General features: G+C 38.8%; 1 long non-coding RNA gene across 1 annotated transcript; it reads left to right on the top strand.

The window, feature by feature from the left end:
- Positions 1-13,916: 13,916 nt before the first annotated feature.
- On the top strand, positions 13,917-19,517 carry LOC123379752. The gene is made up of 3 exons (XR_006584629.1): positions 13,917-14,041; positions 15,699-15,935; positions 17,631-19,517. It is a non-coding gene; the product is annotated as an uncharacterized LOC123379752 (long non-coding RNA).
- Positions 19,518-22,794: the final 3,277 nt, after the last annotated feature.

The following is a 22,794-nucleotide window of genomic DNA, read 5'->3' as shown; positions in this document are numbered from 1 at the left end:
TTTATATTTGAATTTTACATGTAGAGTGAACACATTTATCTTAGGTGTGTCTGGCATCTGAACAGTTATTTTAGACTAAACTAGTCCATTATACTGTAAATGTGAACCATAACAAACAAACAAATACATAAATAAATAAATAATCACTACTCCTCAGAAACTGCAACCAGGAAGATAGTTTTTCTCTTAGATAGTGTACTGTTAGTGGTCCCTTCTCTAAATGCAACCAAAATTTCTGTGTCCTCATTCTACTCAATTTGTTGCTGTGATGGAATTAACCATCTGCTCTCCATTTCCTCTACTTAAAAAAAAAATTAATGTTTATTCACTTTTGAGAGAGAGAGAGAGCAGGGGAGGGGCAGACCAGAATTCAAAGCAGGCTCCAGGCTCTGAGCTGTCAGCACTGAGCCAGACGCAGGGCTCAAACTCATAAACTGTGAGATCATGACCTGAGCCAAAGTTGGACACTTAACCCACTGAGCCACCCAGGCACCCATTCCCTTTACCTTTGATAACTATGCCTGGTCTTGGGGCAGTTATTCCATGCCCGCTCTGAGGCCATACGCTCTGGTGGAGTAAACTCCATTCTCAGCTCTGGGGTTGGGTGGGATGTGAACCTAAGTCTGGCTCCACATCCCTCTGGCGATTGGATCAAGGATGAGGATGGGGCCAAGGCCATACCAGGAGTCAGGTCCAAGCGGAGTTAATTCTGAAATTTTTGCTAAGCAACCAGAGAAGAGGCAAGCTTCACCCTGTGGACTCTATCTGGGAGCATGTGAATCTGAAACAGCTACAGAGACACAGAGAGAGCACCTGCTTGGGAATGAGGCCACACAGAAGAAGGCAGAGCGAGTGATAGAGGGAGCTGTAAGGCAGGAATCATAATAGGACTTTGCTTATTGAATGCTGTGAGAGTTAAATGAATTTGTAATATAAGGGACTTAAACAGTGCCTGACATATTGGCAGCACTCCATAGATGTTAGCTTTGTTATCATTCACATTGTTTGAATCCTCTTTTAAAGTTAGTTTTAGTTAGTTTTCTGTCACTGTAACTGAAAACGTTCCTCTCTATAAATATATATTTATACTTATATAAGTATATATATAAACCACATATTATATATAAACACACACAAATATATACCTAATCTCTGTCTTTCTATGTACAGATATATGTATAAAAAATCTCAAAAATAGTATACATTAATCTAAAATTCCTATTCTTTACCTAGTTACTCTGCTTATCGGCATATATATTTGAAATGTGAACGAAGGCTATGCACACATATAATCATTGCAGCATTATTTATAATTACCAAAAAAAAAAAATCTGGGGCAACTGGGTGGCTCAGTCGGTTGAGCGTCTGACTTTGGCTCAGGCCATGATCTCACAGCTTATGAGTTCGAGCCCTGCGTTGGGCTCTGTGCTGACAGCTCAGAGCCTGGAACCTTCTTTGGATTATGTGTCTCCCTCTCTCTCTGCCCCTAACCCACTCGCATTCTGTCTCTGTCTCTCTCAAAAATAAATAAACATTAAAAAAAAAATTTAAAAATAGAAAAAAAGTCAAACATCTGATTTGTCAAGAAAAACAAGAAAGTTTAAGTATCTTAATGGCAATTATATGGCCATATATTATGCTGTCATTAAAATGATACTCATTAAGTATTTTTAATGTATTGGCGTGTGATGTTATGTTTAATGAAAAGAATAACAGAATATATAGCATGTATTTATAGTATATGTATATACAATGTGATCTCAAGTACATTAAATAATTACATAAAAAGAAGACTGGAAAGAAAGACACTAAGATATTAGTAGCCGTTTTCTCTGAGTCTTGGTACTATGACTGACTTGAATTTTTCTTTCACTTTTCTATATTTTATAAAGTATCTAAAATAAGCAGTTAGTATTTCAAGTATTATTTTTCATTATCTGTACATTCATAGAATGTCATACATTCTAAACAGCAGATCTGATATTACCTTAGCCATATAGTTAGAAAAGTGATTTACAAAAATGGAGAAATATAAGAATCTTAGGAATGTTCTCTAGTTCCATCATTTTTATAGATTTTGTAGGAAGTTAAGGCTGAGAAGTTGTAACTTACTCAACATTTGACAGTATTTGGCAGATATTTTAAGACTCAGAAGACATGGATGTGAATCATATTTCAGTGTTTTTTTTTTTTCATTTCTATTATAACACATTTTTTCTATACGCAGCAGAGTGGACTCGCAGATCTAAATTTGCATCTGGTTTCCATAGTAACTGCTTTTCAGCTTTTAACATTAGGCACCACCTGTTGTTCTGTGGACACACCACCAAATACCATCACAGATCATAGAAGGGAAAAAGGGTGCATACCTGTCTTCAAATAGCACTTCCCTAATGTGCTATTTCTCACCGATATTTAGCTGCACACTAGCCTATACCTAAGATAATCTCCTTGCCATCTCTGCACAAACAGCGGCTGTAATTCCTGAATTTAAAAATATTAAGTCCATACTTTCACACACTGTTATGGCAATATGAAGCTCACAGCCAGGCATAATAGGACATTAGATGTAGATCTATAGAGCTATGCAGTCTATTTCATGTGATACGGGAAGATTCTGAAAATTACACCATAGTTAAGACTCTCACACAAATTGTTTTTTTTTCTACATTTGCACAAGAACACACACATAGAGTCACACTTCTAAATATATCAAGTTATTTTAGAAATTGTGCAAACCCTTTTTCTCTGATTCATTTTTAGGCTTTCTTATTTGCAAGCAAACCAGCTGTTGGGGAAGACATAGGGATTTTCCTTAATTAAAATGATTTCTCATAGCTCTGATTTAAAGACCCTAAATTACGATAGCAAGAGTCTCTCTCCCTGGCAAGATTTCCTTTGGAAAGGGCAAAAGCATTTTCAGAAAGTAGCTTACTTAGTTTTTATTAACACTTGGATAATGATTAAGTCCTTAAGGTAAGAAAAGACTCAAATGTGTTTTGAAAAAAAAAAAAATATAAGCAGCTGCTCAAAATGGTGGAGAACATATACTGTGAGAGAATGTGGCTCAGGCTAAAACAATTCATTGAAACAGAAGCAGTTCATTTAGTCAGATGACTGAACGTATTATTTATTCATCTCTGCTGCTCAACCTCTAGTTTTTCCTATCGGGGAATAGCGTTAGTTTTAAATGCTAGTAGGCCTACTTAGAACCCCAGCCCCACGTGCGTTAGCCATGTGGGCTGAGTTCAGGTCTTTCTGCAAAGAGGTAATAACACCCATCTCACATAGAGTGATGATGAAATGTAGTAAAGCAGATATAACTTTAAAAAAATATTTATTTATTTTTGAGAGAGAGAGAGAGAGAGAGAACTTGAGCAGGGGAGGGGCAGAGAAAGAGAGGGGAACAGAGGATCTGAAGCAGCCCCACACTGACAGCAGGGAGCCCGACATGGGCTCCAATTCACCAATCGGTGAAGTCATGACCTGAGGTTGGATGTTTAGCGAACTGAGCCAGCCAGGCTCCCCAAAGCAGATGTTACTAAGCATGATACTTAGTAGGCACTCACAAGTTTTATTTCCCTGATCTTTCTCTACTTCTAAGGTTTTCCTGGATCCTCAGTTGGAGGTTAGAGAGGTCACCTCCTGGGGGCACTCAGAAGCCCAATGTTGCTCCCTCCCACTCAGCTGCCACTGAGCTTGTCCTTAGTTCGTCTTCCTTACTAAGCACAGGCGTAGCTGCAGCAGCAGCAGGAGTGACCCTAAGGCGTCAGAGAAATGAAAAGCATCTCTCCTCACCTTTATCACTTGCTGGTCCCCAACAGAATATGACTTCCAGATCCCTGAAAAGAAGCAATCAAAATAGGATTAAAGGAGATGGTATTTGCAAAGTGCTTAGCATGGTGCCCAGCACACAGTAAATGCTCAGTAAATGTTAGCCATTCCCATAAATTATTTTTGGAATGAATGGCTAAGCAGATCAGTCAGGGCTCCACTGGATGTTAAGCTGAACAGTTTAAGTGAACTGATAATGATGGTGACCATGAACATGAAACCAATTTCTGTTTAAATGGGAGTCTGTGGAGATGAAATTTCAGATGAAACATGAAGGGTAGGATATCTCGCTTCTCCCAAGACAGAGTAGTAGGTTAGATCAAGTTGAGATATAAACCATAATACAGACATTAATTTCACTCTTAGCTGAAGTCAGCACAGAATGACTTCCCCAAATCTTTCACCTTGGATTTTAGAAATATTATTCTGGGACATAATAATCTCTAATGTGAACAAGAGTGAGAGAGAGAAGGTTCTGAACTTTTCATGATAGCTGCAAACTCTGTCAACTTTAGCATTAAAATAGGAAAAGAAATAGATCAAAAAGAAAATGTTATATTGCTGGTCTAAAAGCTACAAGATGAAAGTTGCTCATTCCACCCCCAAATCCTCCCACTGTAGTCTGAAGGAATATTGGTGATGAGTAAAATGTCTTGCTTAGAACAGTAACATTTCAGAGGTCAGAAACATCATAAAGTTTATCCAGATTAAAGTTTATCCACAGACTCTTCACCTGAAGCCCGTGGGATAAATTTGGGATGGTGGTGGGGGAGTCTATGAACCCTCTGAAATTATATGCCAAATTTGTGTGTGTGTGTGTGTGTGTGTGTATGTGTGTGCGTGCACACATGCGTACGTGCATGCATACTTTCTGGAATGCTGGATAGCTGGAGGTGGAAATCAGGGCATTGTCCTGGATTTCTCCATAGATGAGGGTGATGTGGCTGAGCCGATGCCATGGGACTTAAGAATAAGGAAGCAGCTCTTTGTAAACATTCCATGACTGGAAGTTCACAGATTGTCAGTATAAATTCATCAATGGTGAAACAAGCCATGAACATAAAGGGGAGCAGCAAAGCAGGCACCGCCTTCTTGGATCAGGGAAGACCCCAATGTGCATGAGTAGTGTCATCAGCCCTTACTGTGCACCTAGGCCCAAGAAAAACTACAACAGATCAACCGCGGCTACTCCTGCCCTGTGTGGCTCCTTGTTTCCCAAATACTTTGTATTTTTGGGTAAATAAATTAGAAATCCAATCTAGCTTTGCAGAGGAGGTATGCATGTGTGTGGTCAGTTCCTGATAATCTGTAATACTGAAGTATACATGATTAGGAAGAAATGATTTATGGCTTTTACCCGATATTTTTTTTTAAATTTTTTTAATGTTTATTTATTTTTGAGAGAGCAAGAGAGCATGTGTGAGCCTGGGAGGGGCAGAAAGAGAAAGGGAGACACAGAATCCAAAGGAGGCTCCAGGTTCTGAGCTATCAGCACAGAGACCAATACAGGGCTTGAACCTACAAACCATGAGATCATGACCTGATCTGAAGTTGGATGCTCAACCAACTGAGCCACCCAAATGCCCCAGCTTTTGCTAGATTCTTAAAGGGTCCTTGACTTAAAGGTATTAAGAAGTACCTAGCTAGATGAGTAGAATAATTTTACAGATAAGGGAAGTGAAGTCTTAGAGAAGTTAGGAGATTTGCCCCAGGACAACTGGCAGAACCATGACCAGGAAGCAGTTCTATCCAAGCCCAGATCACCAGTTCCACCATTAAACCCTTGTAGAAACTAAGTACTTTAGGGTCTGTCTTGGTCAGTTCAGGCTGCTGTAACAGAATATCACTGGCTGGGTGGTTTAATTAAGAAACATTTCTTTCTCACAGTTCTTGGATGCTGGAAGCATGGGATCAGGGTGCCAGCATAGTCAGGCTCTTGGTGAAGTCCTTCTTCTTGGTTTATAGATGGCCATCTTTTCCATGTATTCTGACATGGAGAAGAGAAAGGAAAGATCTCTCTGGTACTTTTTCTCACTAATCCCATTCATGACAGCTTCACCTTCATGACCTAATTGCCTCCCAAAGGTCCTCCCTCCTAATACCATCACCTTAGGGGTCAGGATTTCAATATATGAGTTTTGGAGGGACATGCACATTCAATCCATAACAGGAGCCTTAGGGATGATCAGGTGAGCTAATGTCAACATCACACCACCCTAAATCAGGAGCCAGAATTAATTCCATGGTTTGTATATTTTCTATCTCATAATCTTGGTTTTAGAGAGAACATAATAAACAAGGCCAATCAGATAACTAGACAACAGAATCCAGGCAATCAATGAATCATAGGCATAAAACTAACATTTGTTTCTGTCAACAAGATGCTTTCCCAGAAAAACCCTTGTTCCATACATCATGGAGATAGCAGCTAGCAGCAGCTTCTGTATCTCCCTCTTAGTTGAACTGCATGTGGAATGGCCTTGGCAGTCAAAACTCTTCTGATGGATTTGTGCCCCCATCTCCAGCAACATTCTTATTTTTGTTTCTAATAAGATTGACCCATGAGACTGCTTCTGGGAATATTCCAGGGAAGACCACTTATCACACTGACAGAACTATTTCACTAAAGCAGCATCTCAACCTAGTGGTTCTTCCAGTCTCTCCTTCTCATTTCCTGTCTTTGGTCTTGGCCCCTTTATATCTGTTTTTCTTCCTCTGAACTCACCACCTCTTTCTGTTTGGGTCCATCTTTCTTGCTTCCTTTGGTTGCCTATCTTCTTTCGCAGGTTGCTGGGTATTTAACTAGGGAACTAAATCACATAGTTTGATAAAGATGTTCTTGAGCTATTCATCAGCATGGCAACAGAAAGGGCTTTCTGGGATTTAAGAATATAAGACATGCGATTCTAAAGTGAGACAAACGGTCTATTTCATGCAATCTTCATGTCTTACAACATAACATCAAGATGTTTATAGAAACATATGATAGCTCTCTATGAAATCTAATTCTATAGGCAAAGTATTCTGAACGCTGTCAACTTTCCCTTAATGACCCATCCCATTAGTAGCAACATAAAATGTTTATGGAGTACATTCCATATGCCAGGCATTGTGTGAAGTTCTTTAAGTGCATTTTCTCGTTAAATATCACAAGTGTCAGTATTATCCCCATTTTGTGGATGTGGAAGCAGGTTCAGAGAGTTTAAGTAGGTAGCAACGTGGTACAGCCAAATTCTAACCCAGGCTGGTCTGCCTTCATAGACAATTTTAGCTACTATGAATATGACACACATGCATTTAAAAACGTTTAAGACATACGTTATCAACAGTTCCAATTTTAACCACATTTTAGTGTTAACAAGCTCTATGTTGTTACTATCGAACACATTGTTTCTGTGTGCTTCTCATAAAAGATGTACTTTCTTTATTTCTTTCTTTTTTGAAAGACATACTTCCAAATTTAATATTGTAATATATATATATATATATATATATATATATATATATATATATATAGGTTAGCATTTGGTGAATGAATCCACAATCATTTCATCACACTAGGAATACCCAAATAAAATCAGTAGGAGTCCCAAGAAAAAAAAAAAGGGGGGGGGAGGGGCGTACTGAGGAAAAATTTCTCAAAGAAACAATATAAGAAAGTTTTCTAGAACCAAAAGACATGAATCTCAAGCCCACTGAATCCCCAGCACAGCAACCGAAAGAAAGATATTCCTATCATGAAAATTCTAAACATTAAGAATAAAAGCAAGTTTCTCAAAATTTGCAGAGAGATAAACTGGTCATATAGGAAAGAATAGCTTCAGACTTCTTAGCAGCCATCCACAAGAATCTGGAAGATAGTGAAGACCTACCTTCAAAGTACTTCAAGTGTGAGTGTAACATGTTAAGTCTAGAATTCTTTACCCAAACTAGGCATTAAGTGTGAGAGGAGAACAAAAGCTTTCTTCACGAGGCTGATAGAGGCTGTACTACACCAAAATGGGACATAAAATCAAAAATGAGGAAGACATGGACCCCAGGAGATAGGAGATGCAAACGTGTAGAGCCAAAGTCTATCTCTAGAATAACTGGGAAGGGAAGGCACAGGATGATAGTTTAGTGGCACAGCAACAAACCTGATTGGAGTATGAAGACAGGGGTCTCAATAATGAGCCATATTCACATAGTTACAGTAATAAAAACACTAAATACATATTTAACTAAAATAAAATTAAGAAATGTGCAGCACCTGAAAGATAAAGCAGAACTTTATTGACAGAATAAAAGGAAGGCTTGAGTAAAGGAGAGGCATGCCATGTATCTTGATAAGAATAAGAACATTAGATATTATAAATATGATAAATTTCCAAAAGTAATTAAAAGGCATTTTTTTAAGTTTATTTATTTTGAGAGAGGGAGGGAGGAAGAGAGAGAGAGAGAGAGCACACACTCATGCAAGCAAAGGGGGAAAGGGAAAGAGAGGGGGAAAGAGAAAATCCTAAGCAAGCTCCACGCTATCAGCACAGAGCCTGACATGGGGCTTGATCTCAAGAACTGTGAGATCATGACCAGATCTGAAATCAAGAGTTGGCTGCTTAACTGACTGAGCCACCTGTGTACCCTAATACAAAAGCAATTTTTAAAAATGTAATCTGGATAGTTGTTCTAAAGTTCTAAAAAGTAAATATATGAAAATCACAAATACATTTGGGTTGCATTTTCCCCCAGGTATAAAAATTTACCACAAAGTTCAGATCCAGGTCACAGATAGGACTTGAATGTCTGATAATTAAGGCCTTTGGAAGCAGTGGGGACATAGTAAATCAGCAAAGGCCAAAAGGGTTTTTGCAACAAACTGCTAACAATGAATAAATAGCTTAATAGTAATGTGGGGAAACAGACACTCTTATACATTGGTGATTGGAAGGCAAGGTGATGCAACTTGACAAAAATCTATCAAAATTCCATGTAATCATTTATCACTTGACCTTTATTGCTAGAAAAGTTAATATGTACAGGAATATTTCTTGCAAGATTTTTTTATTGTAGTAAAAGATTGAAAGCAGTATACATGGGATAGAAATTGATTTCCAAAATACATTAGGTGCAACAAGGTATAAAATAGTACATGTAGTATATATATTACATTTGTGTATAAAAAGGGGACAATGGTGAGTGTGTGTATGTGCATGCATGTATTTGGACCTGTACCCTAAATTATATATACCTTTATATTTGCTAATCTCTATATGAAGTATCCTTGGACACTGATAACATTAGATTCTTCAGAGAAGGGAATGGGTAGGTGGATAGCTGGGCAACAAGTGTGAGATAGGGATTTTCTTGAATACCCTTTATGATCCTTGAATTTTGAACCATGTAGCCATAATGTTTTAAATCAATAAAATATTTTAAATATTAAAATAAATTTGTATTTTTATAATTGGTTTTGGGACTAAGTTTGCTAATTCTTTAATATCTGAGCTAAATATTGCCAGTATCAAACACTGCTTGACACAGCTAACAGACTGAATTAATAAGTCTCCATTCCTGGCACTTTGGACATCATTCTGTTATAGCATTTATCAACATTGTATTATGGTTCATTCTGTATATTTCTGTCTTGCTTACTATAGTGTGAGGACCTCTATGGAGTAGCGATAGACAGAGATTCATAGATTCATATATTCATTCACTCATTAACTAACTGCTAGACAAGGTGTTTATTCAACCTTGTATCTTCCGTGCATCGCCTGGCAACTGACATATAAGAATTCATTGCACCACTTTTGAGTGGATACATGAATAAACGAATAAGGCGAATTCAGCAATTCATCATAGGATGCAGGATGATATATCCTTAAATTGGTATTGTTCATAATCCTGAGGACTTCCATCTTTTCCTGACTCAAAAGTTAAACTGCAGTCATGTTGAATATACATTCAAAATCCTCTACAAGGAAACCTTTTAATTTACTTGCAGAAAGGTCAAACATATGCATTCAAATACAAAGGAGGCTCTGAAGTTTCTTTAAATATTATTTTATTACTTTTTTCTGATATATTTGCATATTTGCAAATATCATAATTGTATCAGACAGAAGAGGCAGAAGAAAATAATATTTTAGCGCAATATGTTTCATAATTACAAGGCATCATGCACCATTTGGGCAAAATATTGCCCACAATAGCCCTGGGAAGCAGGAGATTTTGATGGAGATAAGTAGATAAGAGCAGTGTGAACAAATGATTCCTACCAAGTCATACAACATGTCAGTAGCACAAATGGATTTCACCCAAACAAATCTATGCTCTCAGGTCACTGTTTCATCTATTTCCTCTCTCAAATTAAAAACAATATTGAGGCTGTGTGTGAAAAGGTCACAGATACATATTGATAAGCTCCCCCAAACAGCTCTGATAAGAGGGGATATGATATTAGAAGAAATGAATTGAGTCCCAGCTGGAAACTGCTTACTTACGTGTCAATGAATATTTTTCTTGAAAAACATGATTGCAGGTAGTTTTTAAAAAGAATTCCTAAGATCTATGAAAAGATTTGTCAAAACCTAGACTTTCTAAGGGAATCAAAGTATCTCACAAACCCCTTTGTATGCTTCTATGTTAGTCACTGTATCTTACCGCATCGTAATGGATTTATACCTTCATTTCCCGCCTGCCTCCCCACCCCAGCCCCCTGTGAGTACTTCCTAAGAAGAAGCTGTATCATCATTTTTTGCTTTTAATCCCCAGGGTTTGGCCTAGTGCAAGGCATTTAATAGTACTTAATAAATATGCAGACTAAAGAATACAGTTCTTGTTCACAGTCAGTATGATATAGTAGAAAGTGGTTCTATTCTTGGCTCTGCCCTGGAGCAGCAGATTCAACTAACACATGTAACAATAAACCAAATTTCAGTTTATTCTTCTGAAAAATGAATGGGTCACTAGCTGACTTGTAATAACATTTTCAGTTGTAAAGTCCTATGATTTTGTGTAAGTGTGAGGGAGGGAGGATGATGACAAAAAAGAAATATAAAATACAACAGTAATCATGTATTAAACCATTACCATACACCTGGATCCATGCTAAGAGATGCCTTTACATTCACTTTCTCATTTAATCCTTGAAAGAACCCTATGATGTAGAAGCTATTGCTATCTCAATTTCACACATGGAGAAACTGAGGTGCAGAGAGGTGAGTAACTCGGACAAGTTCACAGAGCTACTCTGACTATGCATTTCAAGTCTATCAAGAACACTCCTATTTGGACTCTACATAATTCCATATGCAAAAAGATGTCTGTTATTAACAACAGCCTGAAAATGGAGATGCAGCCCGTAGCATATAGGTTCTAATGATAGATTAATGAAGAAATCTAATTTATGCCTTATGAAGAAACCTAATTTATGCAACTATATAATATCCTTCCCTTCCCTTTTTCCTGGACTTTGGAAGGGCATAAATATTCAATCCTCCAGTTCTTTTTACCAGGTTCACTGCATGCTGAGGTATGAGTGGCTTCTGGGTGGGCTTAGTCAATTATAAGTAGGTCTGCAATCAGGATGGATGAGTTCAATATAATCCCTTCCATTAATACACAACTTTCATTTAAAAATTACCAGGAGTGTTTGACACAAGACAGCATTCCTAAACTTTGTAACTAAACTTTACAAAGTCTTCGAAATCATCGCAGCATTTATGGGTTCTTCCATTCCATCGATCTACTGCTATCAGGAGAACTATCTAACTTAGGTGCTCTAAAGGACCAAGAAGGTCTTGGTCTCTGCCTTCATTAAACTTACTTCCTGCAATGGCTTGCACATGAGTATGCAATCGATACATGCATGTTGATTGAACAGGGAGATTATGTTATAAAATGGCAGTGCTAGAACTCAAATATTGATCCCTCTGTGGCTGAAGCTCAGACTCTTAGCAACCATACTATATCCAGCTTCCTGGATGACAGGTTCCTTGATATCAAGGATCTGATTATATGTTTTATTGTAATGTCATATAGCCATATACAGAGCAGAACTCAGTAAGTGTCACTGATGATAGTATGGAATAAAAAGTCAAATTACATAGAGTTATTAAAGAGAAGATTACCTTATGTGATGCACTGAGAAGAGCACAGCATCATTTTGGTGGTATGCTTGCAAAGAAAGAATGATCTGAGGCTGGTCATGAGGAAACATCAGGAAGGTCCAGGCTGAGGGTCATTCTGAAGACCACTGGTATCCCAATAAACTTTCTGCAATGAAGAAAATGTCCTAATGTCATGCTGTCAATTTGTTAGCCATGAGTCACATGTGGTTATTGAACATTCGAAATGTGGCTAGTGTGACTGAAAATGCTATTATTAATTTTATTTTACATAAAGTAATTTTAATGTAAATAACCACATGTGGCTAGTGGCTATCTGATTAAACAGCTCAACCACAGATCCTCCGCTGTCTCCTGAGAACATGAAAGTTAGGGAAAGAAGGAAGAACTGTACACAGATTAGAGGAGACTAAAGAGACATGACAACTAAATGCAAGGAGTTCCTGGATGCCATCCTGGACCAGAAAAAAAAAAAGAATCATCATTGGGACAGTTTGCAAAATTCAATAGGATTTGTGTTTTGGATAGAAGTATGATATCCTTGGGTTTCCTGACATAAAGGCTTGCACAGTGGTTGTATAGGCAAATATCCCTGATTTGGTAAGTTGGAGTGTTCAGAGGTAATGGGGAATATTGTTTTCAGCTTGTTCTTAACAAAAGACTAATGATAATGGAAGTATAATATATACTGTGTATATATGTAAATGTCTATGTAAGTGTATGTGTAAATACACACACGTGTTTATAAGAAAACATGTTTACAATGTACATGTATGCACATTTTTGACATACGTACAGAGATGGAAACAGCAGGAGGGCGGGAGGTAGAGAGATGGAGCAAATAGAGTGAAATGTTAACAGCGAGAAATATGGGCAAGGGGAATATGCATGCTCTTTGGATTGTAATTCAAGTCTGAAATCATTTCATAAAAATTTAAAGGAGAATTAATATTAATAAAGGTCCTCTGGATGTTTACCTTCATTTGTCTTTAATCAACAACGTTCATTCATTCATTCATTCATTCATTCATTCAGCAAGCACTTATTGAGTATATAGTTTGTGTAAAGCACTTTAGGGGATACCCAAATGAATAAAATAGTTCTCTGCCCTTAGGGAATGTATAATCTATGAGAGGTGATAAAACATATTCGTAGCCATTACACAAAACAATGTGAAAAATATTAAAAGGGCAATAAGTACGATACAAATGCATATTGTACAAAGGGTGATTCTATATTAGGTAGAGAAAAAGCTTATTTGAAGGATTTTATCTGTCTCAAAGTATAGGAAAGGTTTTTAAGAGTGAAGATGGTGTAAGAGGTTATTCTTGTCACTGAAAATAATATCTTTCTCTAAAGAAACTTGAGGAACCTAAGCCAAAAATAGTGATAAAACTCAAATTCCTTCCATATCAATCAGCTTCATAGGTAGTCCTGTGTCCTGAGCTTGAATACTTCTAGGGACAGAGAAATCATTACCCTATCTGAGAAGCTCATTCCGTCACCAGACAAATTTATCCCTAAGGAAAAACTTCCTTATTCTAAACCAGTCTTTTTGCATATCTCTCACCCAATCCTGTTGGTCCTACATCTTCCCTTCAGGGCTTAAAGAACAAGTCTGAACTGTGCTCTTCTTCTGCATGACAGCTCTCTGCATATTTTTAAATAGTTAAATCTTCTTTTCTCCAAACTAAATATCATAAATCCTCAATTGTTTTGAGTCTCCTCATGATCCCATCATAGTTCTCTGAACATGTAAAGACTTTTCTATGTCTTTTATTTATTTATTTATTTTTTATTTTTTTAAATTTTTTTTTCAACGTTTATTTATTTTTTTGGGACAGAGAGAGACAGAGCATGAACGGGGGAGGGGCAGAGAGAGAGGGAGACACAGAATCAGAAACAGGCTCCAGGCTCTGAGCCATCAGCCCAGAGCCTGACGCGGGGCTCGAACTCCCGGACCGCGAGATCGTGACCTGGCTGAAGTCGGTCGCTTAACCGACTGCGCCACCCAGGCGCCCCTCTATGTCTTTCTTACAGTGTGATGAGCCTATATGAGTTCAACGTTCTTCATGTCATAGGAACCAGTATCAAGAATGGTGGGACCATTGGCTACTGCTTTTAAGATAGGTATAGGGGTGCGTGGGTGGCTTGGTTGGTTAAGTGTCCAACTTCTGCTCAGGTCATGATCTCTTGGCTTGTGTGTTCAAGCACGCATCAGGCTCTGTGCTGACAACTCAGAGCCTGGAGCTTGCTTTGGATTCTGTGACTCCCTCTCTCTCTGCCCCTCCCCTGATCTGCTGTCTGTCTCTCAAATAAACGTTAAAAAAAAAAAAAAAGACAGGTATATGTTCACTAATGGGCCCTGAGATATATTTGCTTTGGGGAAAGGCCACAGCATGCTGCAGACTTACATAGGTAACTAAAAGCTCTCCTACTTGGACTATCTCCCATATTATTATTGGGTACTTTACTTTTTAGGACCCAGTGTGGACCTTACATTTTATCTCTATTATGTGAATTTTTTTAGTGTTCAACAATCCTCTAGTTTTTGGAGATCCATTTGGGTCCCGACCTGACATCCAAAATGTTTTATATCCCTCCCGGCTTTATGTCATTTTTAATTGCAATGAGATTAATTGCTCTGTGGTTACTATTAAAATTTAATTGTAATAATTACTGTAAAAATAAATTAGAAAGTGATTTATGTTAAGAGATAAATCATGAAAGATATTAAAATGCAGAATTATGAAAATGAATGAAAAGATATGGGTGTGTATGATGAGAAATAGAGACAGAAAGAGAACACATTGAAGACAGAATCATAAACTAAGCAACTGGTAAAAGACAAGGAACAGGAATTCTCCCCATGTATCAAAAGTGATTACTCAGAGAGAGAGGCACAGGCAGAGTTGCACCTGAATTATAAGGCATTTAATAATGAGAGTTATTTTACACTGATTCCACCTGATAAGATACTGGGACATGCCATCCAAAATTGTTGTGCCCAAGCTATTGTAAGTAAGGCCTTACATCTGCTGCCTAAATAGTTCAATAATTCTTCTGCCACCTAAAGAGAGAATCCATCTATGGCAGACAATACTCTCTACATCTGGCCCAGGCCTTACCATCTTGCCACCCTTCTCTGCCTGGAGAAATCGAATGTATATACACTAAACTCCAAATGTAAAAAGTGACTTGCGGTTCCCAGAACAGATCAAACTCTGCTTGCCCCCACACCTCGGCACTTACTGGCACCCTTCCTTGTTTTCCTTCGCTTGATAAAACCTTGGCTCAAGGCTTAGTTTAGTCGCCATTTATTTTCAAAATACCTATGCTGCCTCCCCTCAGTCTTCATTTATTTGCCATGTCTATCTATTTTGCACATATGTCTGATGGAGGATTTCTTTTATTAAATCATAATTTTCTCTTTGTCCTTCTTTAACAGCCCCTGCAGGATGGTTCACAGAATATCTGGCATGTAGTAGATACTCTGTTGATGTGTACTGAATGACTGAGGAGGAAGACCAGAGTATCAGCCTAGAATCAGGTTACTAGACTAGTTAGGAGTCTCGGTTGCCAGTATGAGACACCAACTCAAGTTAGTTTAACCATAATAAAGTGGCAAGGAGAGGTAGAGAAGTGTCTCTCAGAGAATCCAGTAAAGGAAGGGAGCCAGACTCTGAGAAGGACTGAAACTGGGAACTGACAAAGCATTAGGGTATTTTCTCTCTCTTGTGTTCTTGCTTTTTTCAGATTATCGACTTTGATCTTCTGTCTGGCTGCAGAATAGCTTTCTGCATTCCTGTAACAGCTCCTGCCTCTTGCAACTGGGAGTTCCATCTGCATGTCATGACTGCTCACAGTCTCTCTGTTCCACTTCAAACATCTGGGGAGGAAATTGGATGGATCCAGGTTGTAGTGGGTATCACTCATTATCCAGCCGGACAAGATCAGGAGGAAGGGGGCAGCACTGCACAAATATGGCTGCTGGTGAGTAGTCCACGCATGCGTGCTGAGATAGGGAAGGGCATTCTCAGAGAAGGGAGAGTGTACCCCAAACATAGGCCATCAAGTCTGCCAAAGGAGGTAGTGAATTGCTGCAAGTAGGGGAGCTTTGGTTAATAAGCTTGGATTCTATAAAAAAAAAATTCTTTGAGGTTTTTATGTCAAAATAGCAAAACAAGTTGCCTTTTTTTTTTTTTTTTCCTTTTTTAACCATGGTTAGTCTAGGGCTAACCTCTCTCAAGCATCCTCTAACCCAGGTTATTATGAATGATATTTGGAGATGTCTAGAGTACAAAGGTGTGTGCAGGTGGGAGGAACATCTTGGAGTGAAACTTTGTGATCAATCTCTTGGAAATCTGCATTTTTGTCCACTGATGATTTGTTTTTTATTCTCCCGTAATGTTGTATATAAAAGACTCCACTAATTGTTTTAAATAATGTATTTAAAGAATAGTGAGTGGTTGATTTTACTGGAGCATAGAGTACACAGAGGGAGTGACAGAATGTAAAAGTTCCAAAGTTAGTCTGGAGAACTGAGTTAAGAATCTTTGGTTTACTGGAAAGACATTTGGAAGTGTTGAACATTGTTGACTGGGGAAATGGCAGGATTGGAACTGGGTTTTAAGATCACCGTGACAGTGGTACAGAATGCATAAAAACAAACTGGAAGATGATGAGTTAGGAGGCTGTTGTGTTTGGGCAGAAAATTTTAAAAACCTGTGATTACATGGTAGCAGAAGAAACAGAAGTAAAGGGATGGCTGTGGTATATAACTTATTTGACTCAAGATACATTTAAGAATTTATGAAAATTATGACCTTTTCCCCCATATGATATTAGAAGGTTCGCAGACTTCCTAAAGTTCCTTCATGACCCCATATTAAGAGCATGTGGATTAGAAGGTTGTACCCATGAATCCCCTTTATCTATTTCACCCATCCCCCTGGTGACTTCTGCTGAGAGAGGCTTTGGAAGTAAAGTGAAACAATAGGTAAAGTGAAACAATAGGAAGTAAAGTGAAACAATTCTACAATAGGTAGAATTTTGAAACAGATTGGATGTGGAGGTGAGGGAGTTTGAGTCAAAGATGATGTGACAGTTTCAAGCCTTAATGACCAGAAAAGGCATGTTGCCATAAACAGAGACGGGGAAGAAAAGTGGAAGTCAAATAGACAAGCAAGCCTTACCATGTGGGTGGGGTGGAGAAGACACCATGTCTGGTTTTGAACACTTTGTCTCTGAGAATCTTGTGGGACAGACATGTGGACGTCAGGTGGACACCTATGTTTTTTTGAATATCTACTATTTTGCAGGCAGTGGATGTATTTTAACTCACTGAAGGATCACTCAAACCCTAAGGAAAGCATTTTCTTCATTTTACACATGAAGGCTTTGAGACTTAGTAAACGGCTCAAGGTCATGCAGTTCAGCAGGGAGACTTGGAATCTCAGTGTGCCGGACCACAGACCTGTGCTCCTCTACCGGCCCACAATGCCTCCCTGCAGGTGGCCGTGAAGACCAGGCTGGAGCCTCAAAGTGTCATTCTAGTCAGTGTCAGACAGCTTAGAGCTGAAGTGTTCTGTAAATGTTTTCTGTGTTTGTCTGGTCTCCTCACATGGAGGTTATGAACTGTTTAAGGGTAGAGTCGGAATCATAAATTTCTCTTGCCTCCTTCCACAGCACCTCCTGCAGTTCTGGACACAGAAGAAGCCTTACTGAATGCTTAGACCGATCAGTCATTCTGATCTCTGCTGATAATTGCATAGCATCTTCACGTTGAGGTTGTAATCCTCATGAAGCATTCGTCCAGAGCCCCCCCCCCCCTCCTTGGGTACAGTGGCAGGTATAACACAGGAAGGGAAGATGAAGATGCTGAAATGTAGCAAAGCAACTAGTTTCATTCTCCATCATTACCACTTCCCAGTCTCTGAACCTTCGTCTTTTTCCTTACGGGAATGCTGAGGAAGAGTGCCTGGCCACATTTGCCAGAGGCTGGGAGAGTCCCTAGGTTCTGTCACCAGTGCCCCCATCACACATCTTCACCATTCTTTCCTACACGACTCGTTAAACATCCCAGCTGTGGCTGAGCTCCATTGTGACACTTAACCAGCTCAAGTTTGCTGAACTCTTGCCTCTGTCCAGAAGCAACTGGTGGCTACTACCTGAGATAGAGAGTGAGAGAAGTGATTTGCAGAGATCACGGACACATGAGAGAGTTATTGAGACCTGAGCATGCTTTTCTAGGAATAAAGGCAATTTAAAATTGTCAGCTAGACCAATTTTTCCCCCATGGGTTCCTAAAGAGCATAATGCTACCAATAATAATAATAACTACCATTTAATTGTCTTATCTACTATTTTGGGAGCTTGCAAGTGCTTTAAATATGTTGATTTGTTTAAGACAAAAGCCAGTTTCCTCAGGAAAATGTCTTGTTTATGCTAAAGTCTGTGCAACAAAGCATAGAAGGATACAAAGGGGGTGAGATAGGGATGACCTGCACAGCTTAGAGATGGAGTTGCTCAGAGGTCCCTGGACCCACATGTCCCTGAAACCTTTTATTTTATGGGGATCCAGGGCCCACTATCAACGACATCATATGTAACAACTGTCTTGTTTACTTGTTTCTGTCTTGTTTACTATTATATCCCTTGTACCTGAAATATGATAGGTGTTCAAAAATATATATTGAATGGAAAAACAAATGAATCATTGAATGAATGATTCCATGCAAGGTCTTTCATATAGCAAACACAGAAGGTATCCTAAGCTATTGCTCTGAGCAATAAGGAAAAGCAACTTTTGCCAAAGTATGGCATGCTATTCATCTTTCACATTCTTGTATCCCATCATTAGAGAGTGTCTGTTTTTAAATAGGAAATGTCTCCCTACTAGCAAAGGCATATTAGGCTCTTGGCAGTCATTTGGAACTCGGAGAGATTCTGATTATCAAATCCCTTTCTTCCCAGGCAGCTAGCTGAGGCAAAACTACAGTGAGAGTTGAAGGGGAGAGGGGGAGATAGGCATGCAATTCTATGATTCTGAGAAGAACCAAGGACAGATGCTCTGCCTGCACCTTTCTACTGCTATTCCCTAATCTAAGGCCCCAAACTGTAGCTGGTTGGGGGAGAATCCAGAGGCCCAGAGGACCAGAGGCCATGAATTGGCCCTCAAGAGGAAGTGCTGAAAACATAACACTGAACTGTTCCACTGCTGAGAAACCTCAGGGCATGCAGGGTTGAGCCAAAAGGAGCTTCTGCCAAGAGCAGCTGTCACAGCAGCAGAGAGCAGCAGCTGGGAGTTCACCGAGGAGAGAATGGCTAAGGACGTTTTACACTAGAGAGATCCATCTTCTTCTTCACCTAGCAAACTAGAGAAAATCAGAGATGATTAATCAGCCACAATTCTTCTCCCTGATAAAAGACAATGACAATTACCTGTTGAATAAGTGAGTGAGGCCAGGGAAAGGGAGATCATATTTATAATGGTTCCTTTTCAACTCTGCTCTTATTCCAATACCTTTAGAGGGTGGCAAAAAATAGGCAGAGGCTACAAATACCTAAGGCAGGGACTGCTAACTATTCACCAAATTTTCATTTTCTTCTTGTCCTTGGCCTATAAACAGACTAAATATCATCTTTGTCTCTCTTGCATTAGTTCTCACAAACAGAATATGAATGGAAGGGACATGTGCCAGTGCAGGGCCAAGGCATTAGAGGAAGCAGATGTGCTTTCTCCATACTCCTTCCCATCTGTTTTCAGCCAATGGAGGCTGACAAAGCCCTGGCCGATAGCAGAGCCATGATATGGAAGAAGCTTGGTTCGTGAATTATTACAAGGAGAAAGTCAGGTGCTAACAAGAAATACTGATCTTGGACTGTTGAATGAACAAGAAATAGCTTTTCTTGAATGGATCCAGGATGCAACCTGGGCCTGTTTGTTACAACACCCTGGCTCATATTAACTTAATACATGGACCAAAATACATCCCCCAGACTTATGACAAGAGTTGATTGAGCAAAGTTCAGGAAGAAGACAAGATCCTCTGGCAAGGAAGGCCCAGCCTCTCTGATTACATTTAACAAGATCACACATGCTATGGAAGAGAGTCATCATTGACAAGAGACATTCCCCTTTCCAAGAGTGACTTACAGACTTCTTGCTGGTATCATTAGAGTGCAGGGAGTAAGTGCAGTAAGTGAAGGAAATAGAATAAAGTAAGAACATTTAACAGGGGGTGTGATGAAATTTACCAAAGTATAACTGCTCAATGATGAGCTGGAAAACTGGGTATCTAAGTCTATAAACCTGAGATTCAGACCCAAGGGTTCATAGGGAAAGCAAAAACATGGGGAGCTTTAGCACAGCCAGACTAAATCTTGCTGCCCATCTCACTCCCTCTAACTTCTGTTCACATAGTGGAGAAAAAGAGGATATTACATCAGAAAAATTCATGCTAGCTACATCTCAAATTCCAATCCAGTAATGTAAATTATGCAGAGGCATCAAATTCCTTTAAACATCCAAAATGATCAAATTCTACCTGTAAAACCCAGAAAGTAATTTACCTTAGGGTTTTGGACCACGGTGTCAAGAGACGGGCTTCCAGGAATTGGTAAGGCTATAACACAATTGTTATACTATCACTAAAGGGTTGTTCCCAGCTTTGGATTCCCAGAATCATAATAAATCTCCCAAGATGGAATGGAGATAGGAGCTAATGAACTATTTTCAGAATTTCAGAAAGCCCTAATAGAATCAATATATTTACCAGAGATCATGTTGCAGTGACTATTTAAAACATTTAGGTTCTCTGACTTGACCAGAAATACATCATTTAGCATGACAGCAGTGTTTATTATCTTGTGTTGATCAGAAACTCTGAGCAACCATTTTAGATGTGCTAAATTAAAATATACTAGAAAAAAACATTAATTATTATGAGACTAACCCTTTTGATAACACGATTCATATTATTAAAATACTAATAACAAAAGGGCCTTTTGTTGAGGAAAAGGTTAACCAGATTCAAAAGTCAGGATAGGATTGAGGCATTCAGCCCTTACTTTAGATCCAAGAAATGAATTTCTTCAGTACACCCTGAACACCGCAATATATCGGTATTTTTATGGGCATTCTAAGAAAATTGGTAAGAAAGCCTATCAAAGTGGAGGAAAGGTAGTAGGGAGAAAGATAGATAGATAGATAGATAGATAGATAGATAGATAGATAGATGATAGAGATATATGATTATATATCCCCATGTAATAATAGGAGATAGAACTATTATAATGTGCTCTTTTCTCTCTGTGGGAATAAACAAAGACCATACAAATGAGAACAAATAGGTTACTTATTCAGACCATGCTACATAGCAAGGAATTCATCACTTACATTCGGCAGAGACTCAAAAGCAGGCAGGGGAGTGGGAAAGCTTTATAGTGACAATAGGGGAAGACTTCAGGTCTGTTCCAATTAGAGGTTGTTAATATAGGGGAGCTGGAGGTGGACAAACTAAATGTGGGGCATCCTGAGTGACTGGTCTGGGGAGCATATTTGACTTTCTCCCTTGTTGGTCCTGAATTGGAAGTAGGGGGTGAATAGACAAAAATCAGGAACGTTGGCAGTCATTGGCCATGTCCTGAATCTTCTGGAATGGCTGCCACAGAGACTGACCGAGGTTTGGCTTCCTGCACTGGTTGTTGCAGAGGCTGCAGATCAGAAATGTACTATCACATGTGATCATTTGTATATGTATATCATTTGTAAACAATCACTTCTCTTTCCCTGACACACACTCTATGACCCAGTTTAGGCCAGGGATTTCACTTTTTTCTCCATATTCTACCACCTCCTTTTTCTACCCACTCCCCATTTTTTGCCACTAGCCTTTTAAATGGAATACCCCCAACCTAGATAATCCTGTACCTTTAACTGATATTAAGCACTACCCTCACCGAAAGGGCAGCTGAAGTTCCACTGCCAGTCATTAAATTTTCTTGGATAATGTTTTCTTTGAGTAATTTTACTTTCCTCTATATTCCTGCTACATTTAGAATTTGTGCCACATCATTAAGCACTTGATTATAAAATGTTTTTAATTGATTTTCATTAATTTGAGCATGTTAATCTTATCTCCCCAACCAGAGTATAAACTGAAGGCTGGTACGGTAACTTATACTTTCTCTTTTATTTTATGATACTTTGCAGTGCTGAGTCCTAGTAGTAAATGCTCAGAAGATACTTGTTAATTGAATATTATCTAAACTCTATTCAATTGAAGAGATAAAAGAAAGTGACTCATCATTTTATCCATTACCATTCCAGGTGCTGTTTTCAGCCCCAATCACCCTGATTTTCTTAGAACTGGGAGATTTTGTGCACTAAAATTTTAGGACCCTTTTCTAGCATCAAGTGACAAGGAGGAAAGACTCTAGTGATTTTTTTCGTCAACTTCTAAGCCCCGTATAGCAGTGAACCTTTTGAACAATTCATAAGATACATATTCGGTTTTTCAACAAGAGGGATATAGGGTGCTAGAGGTCAAGAAAAAAATAAAAGTCAAATGACTCCCTGAACCTGTGGTAGAAGAAATGAGAGTATGGATATTTTTCTAATAAGAATTCTCAACATATTTCTGAGAGGACTTCAGAGAGATTAAGAATAGCAGCTAGAATTGAATCAAAGAGAAGTTGTGGGTGAAACCAAAGCAAGGATATATATGCTTCATATTTGGTGCGTGGACAATCCAGTTGTGTCTATGCACAAGAGGCTATTCACTGAGGCATCTCTTTCTACTTGGGGGAGCACCAGTGGTGTGCTGGAGTGGCTCATATCAGCTCATGA

This window comes from Felis catus, chromosome C2 (genome assembly GCF_018350175.1).
Source record: "Felis catus isolate Fca126 chromosome C2, F.catus_Fca126_mat1.0, whole genome shotgun sequence".
Lineage (NCBI taxonomy): Eukaryota > Metazoa > Chordata > Mammalia > Carnivora > Felidae > Felis > Felis catus.
This window is presented reverse-complemented; position numbering and strand designations above follow the sequence as displayed.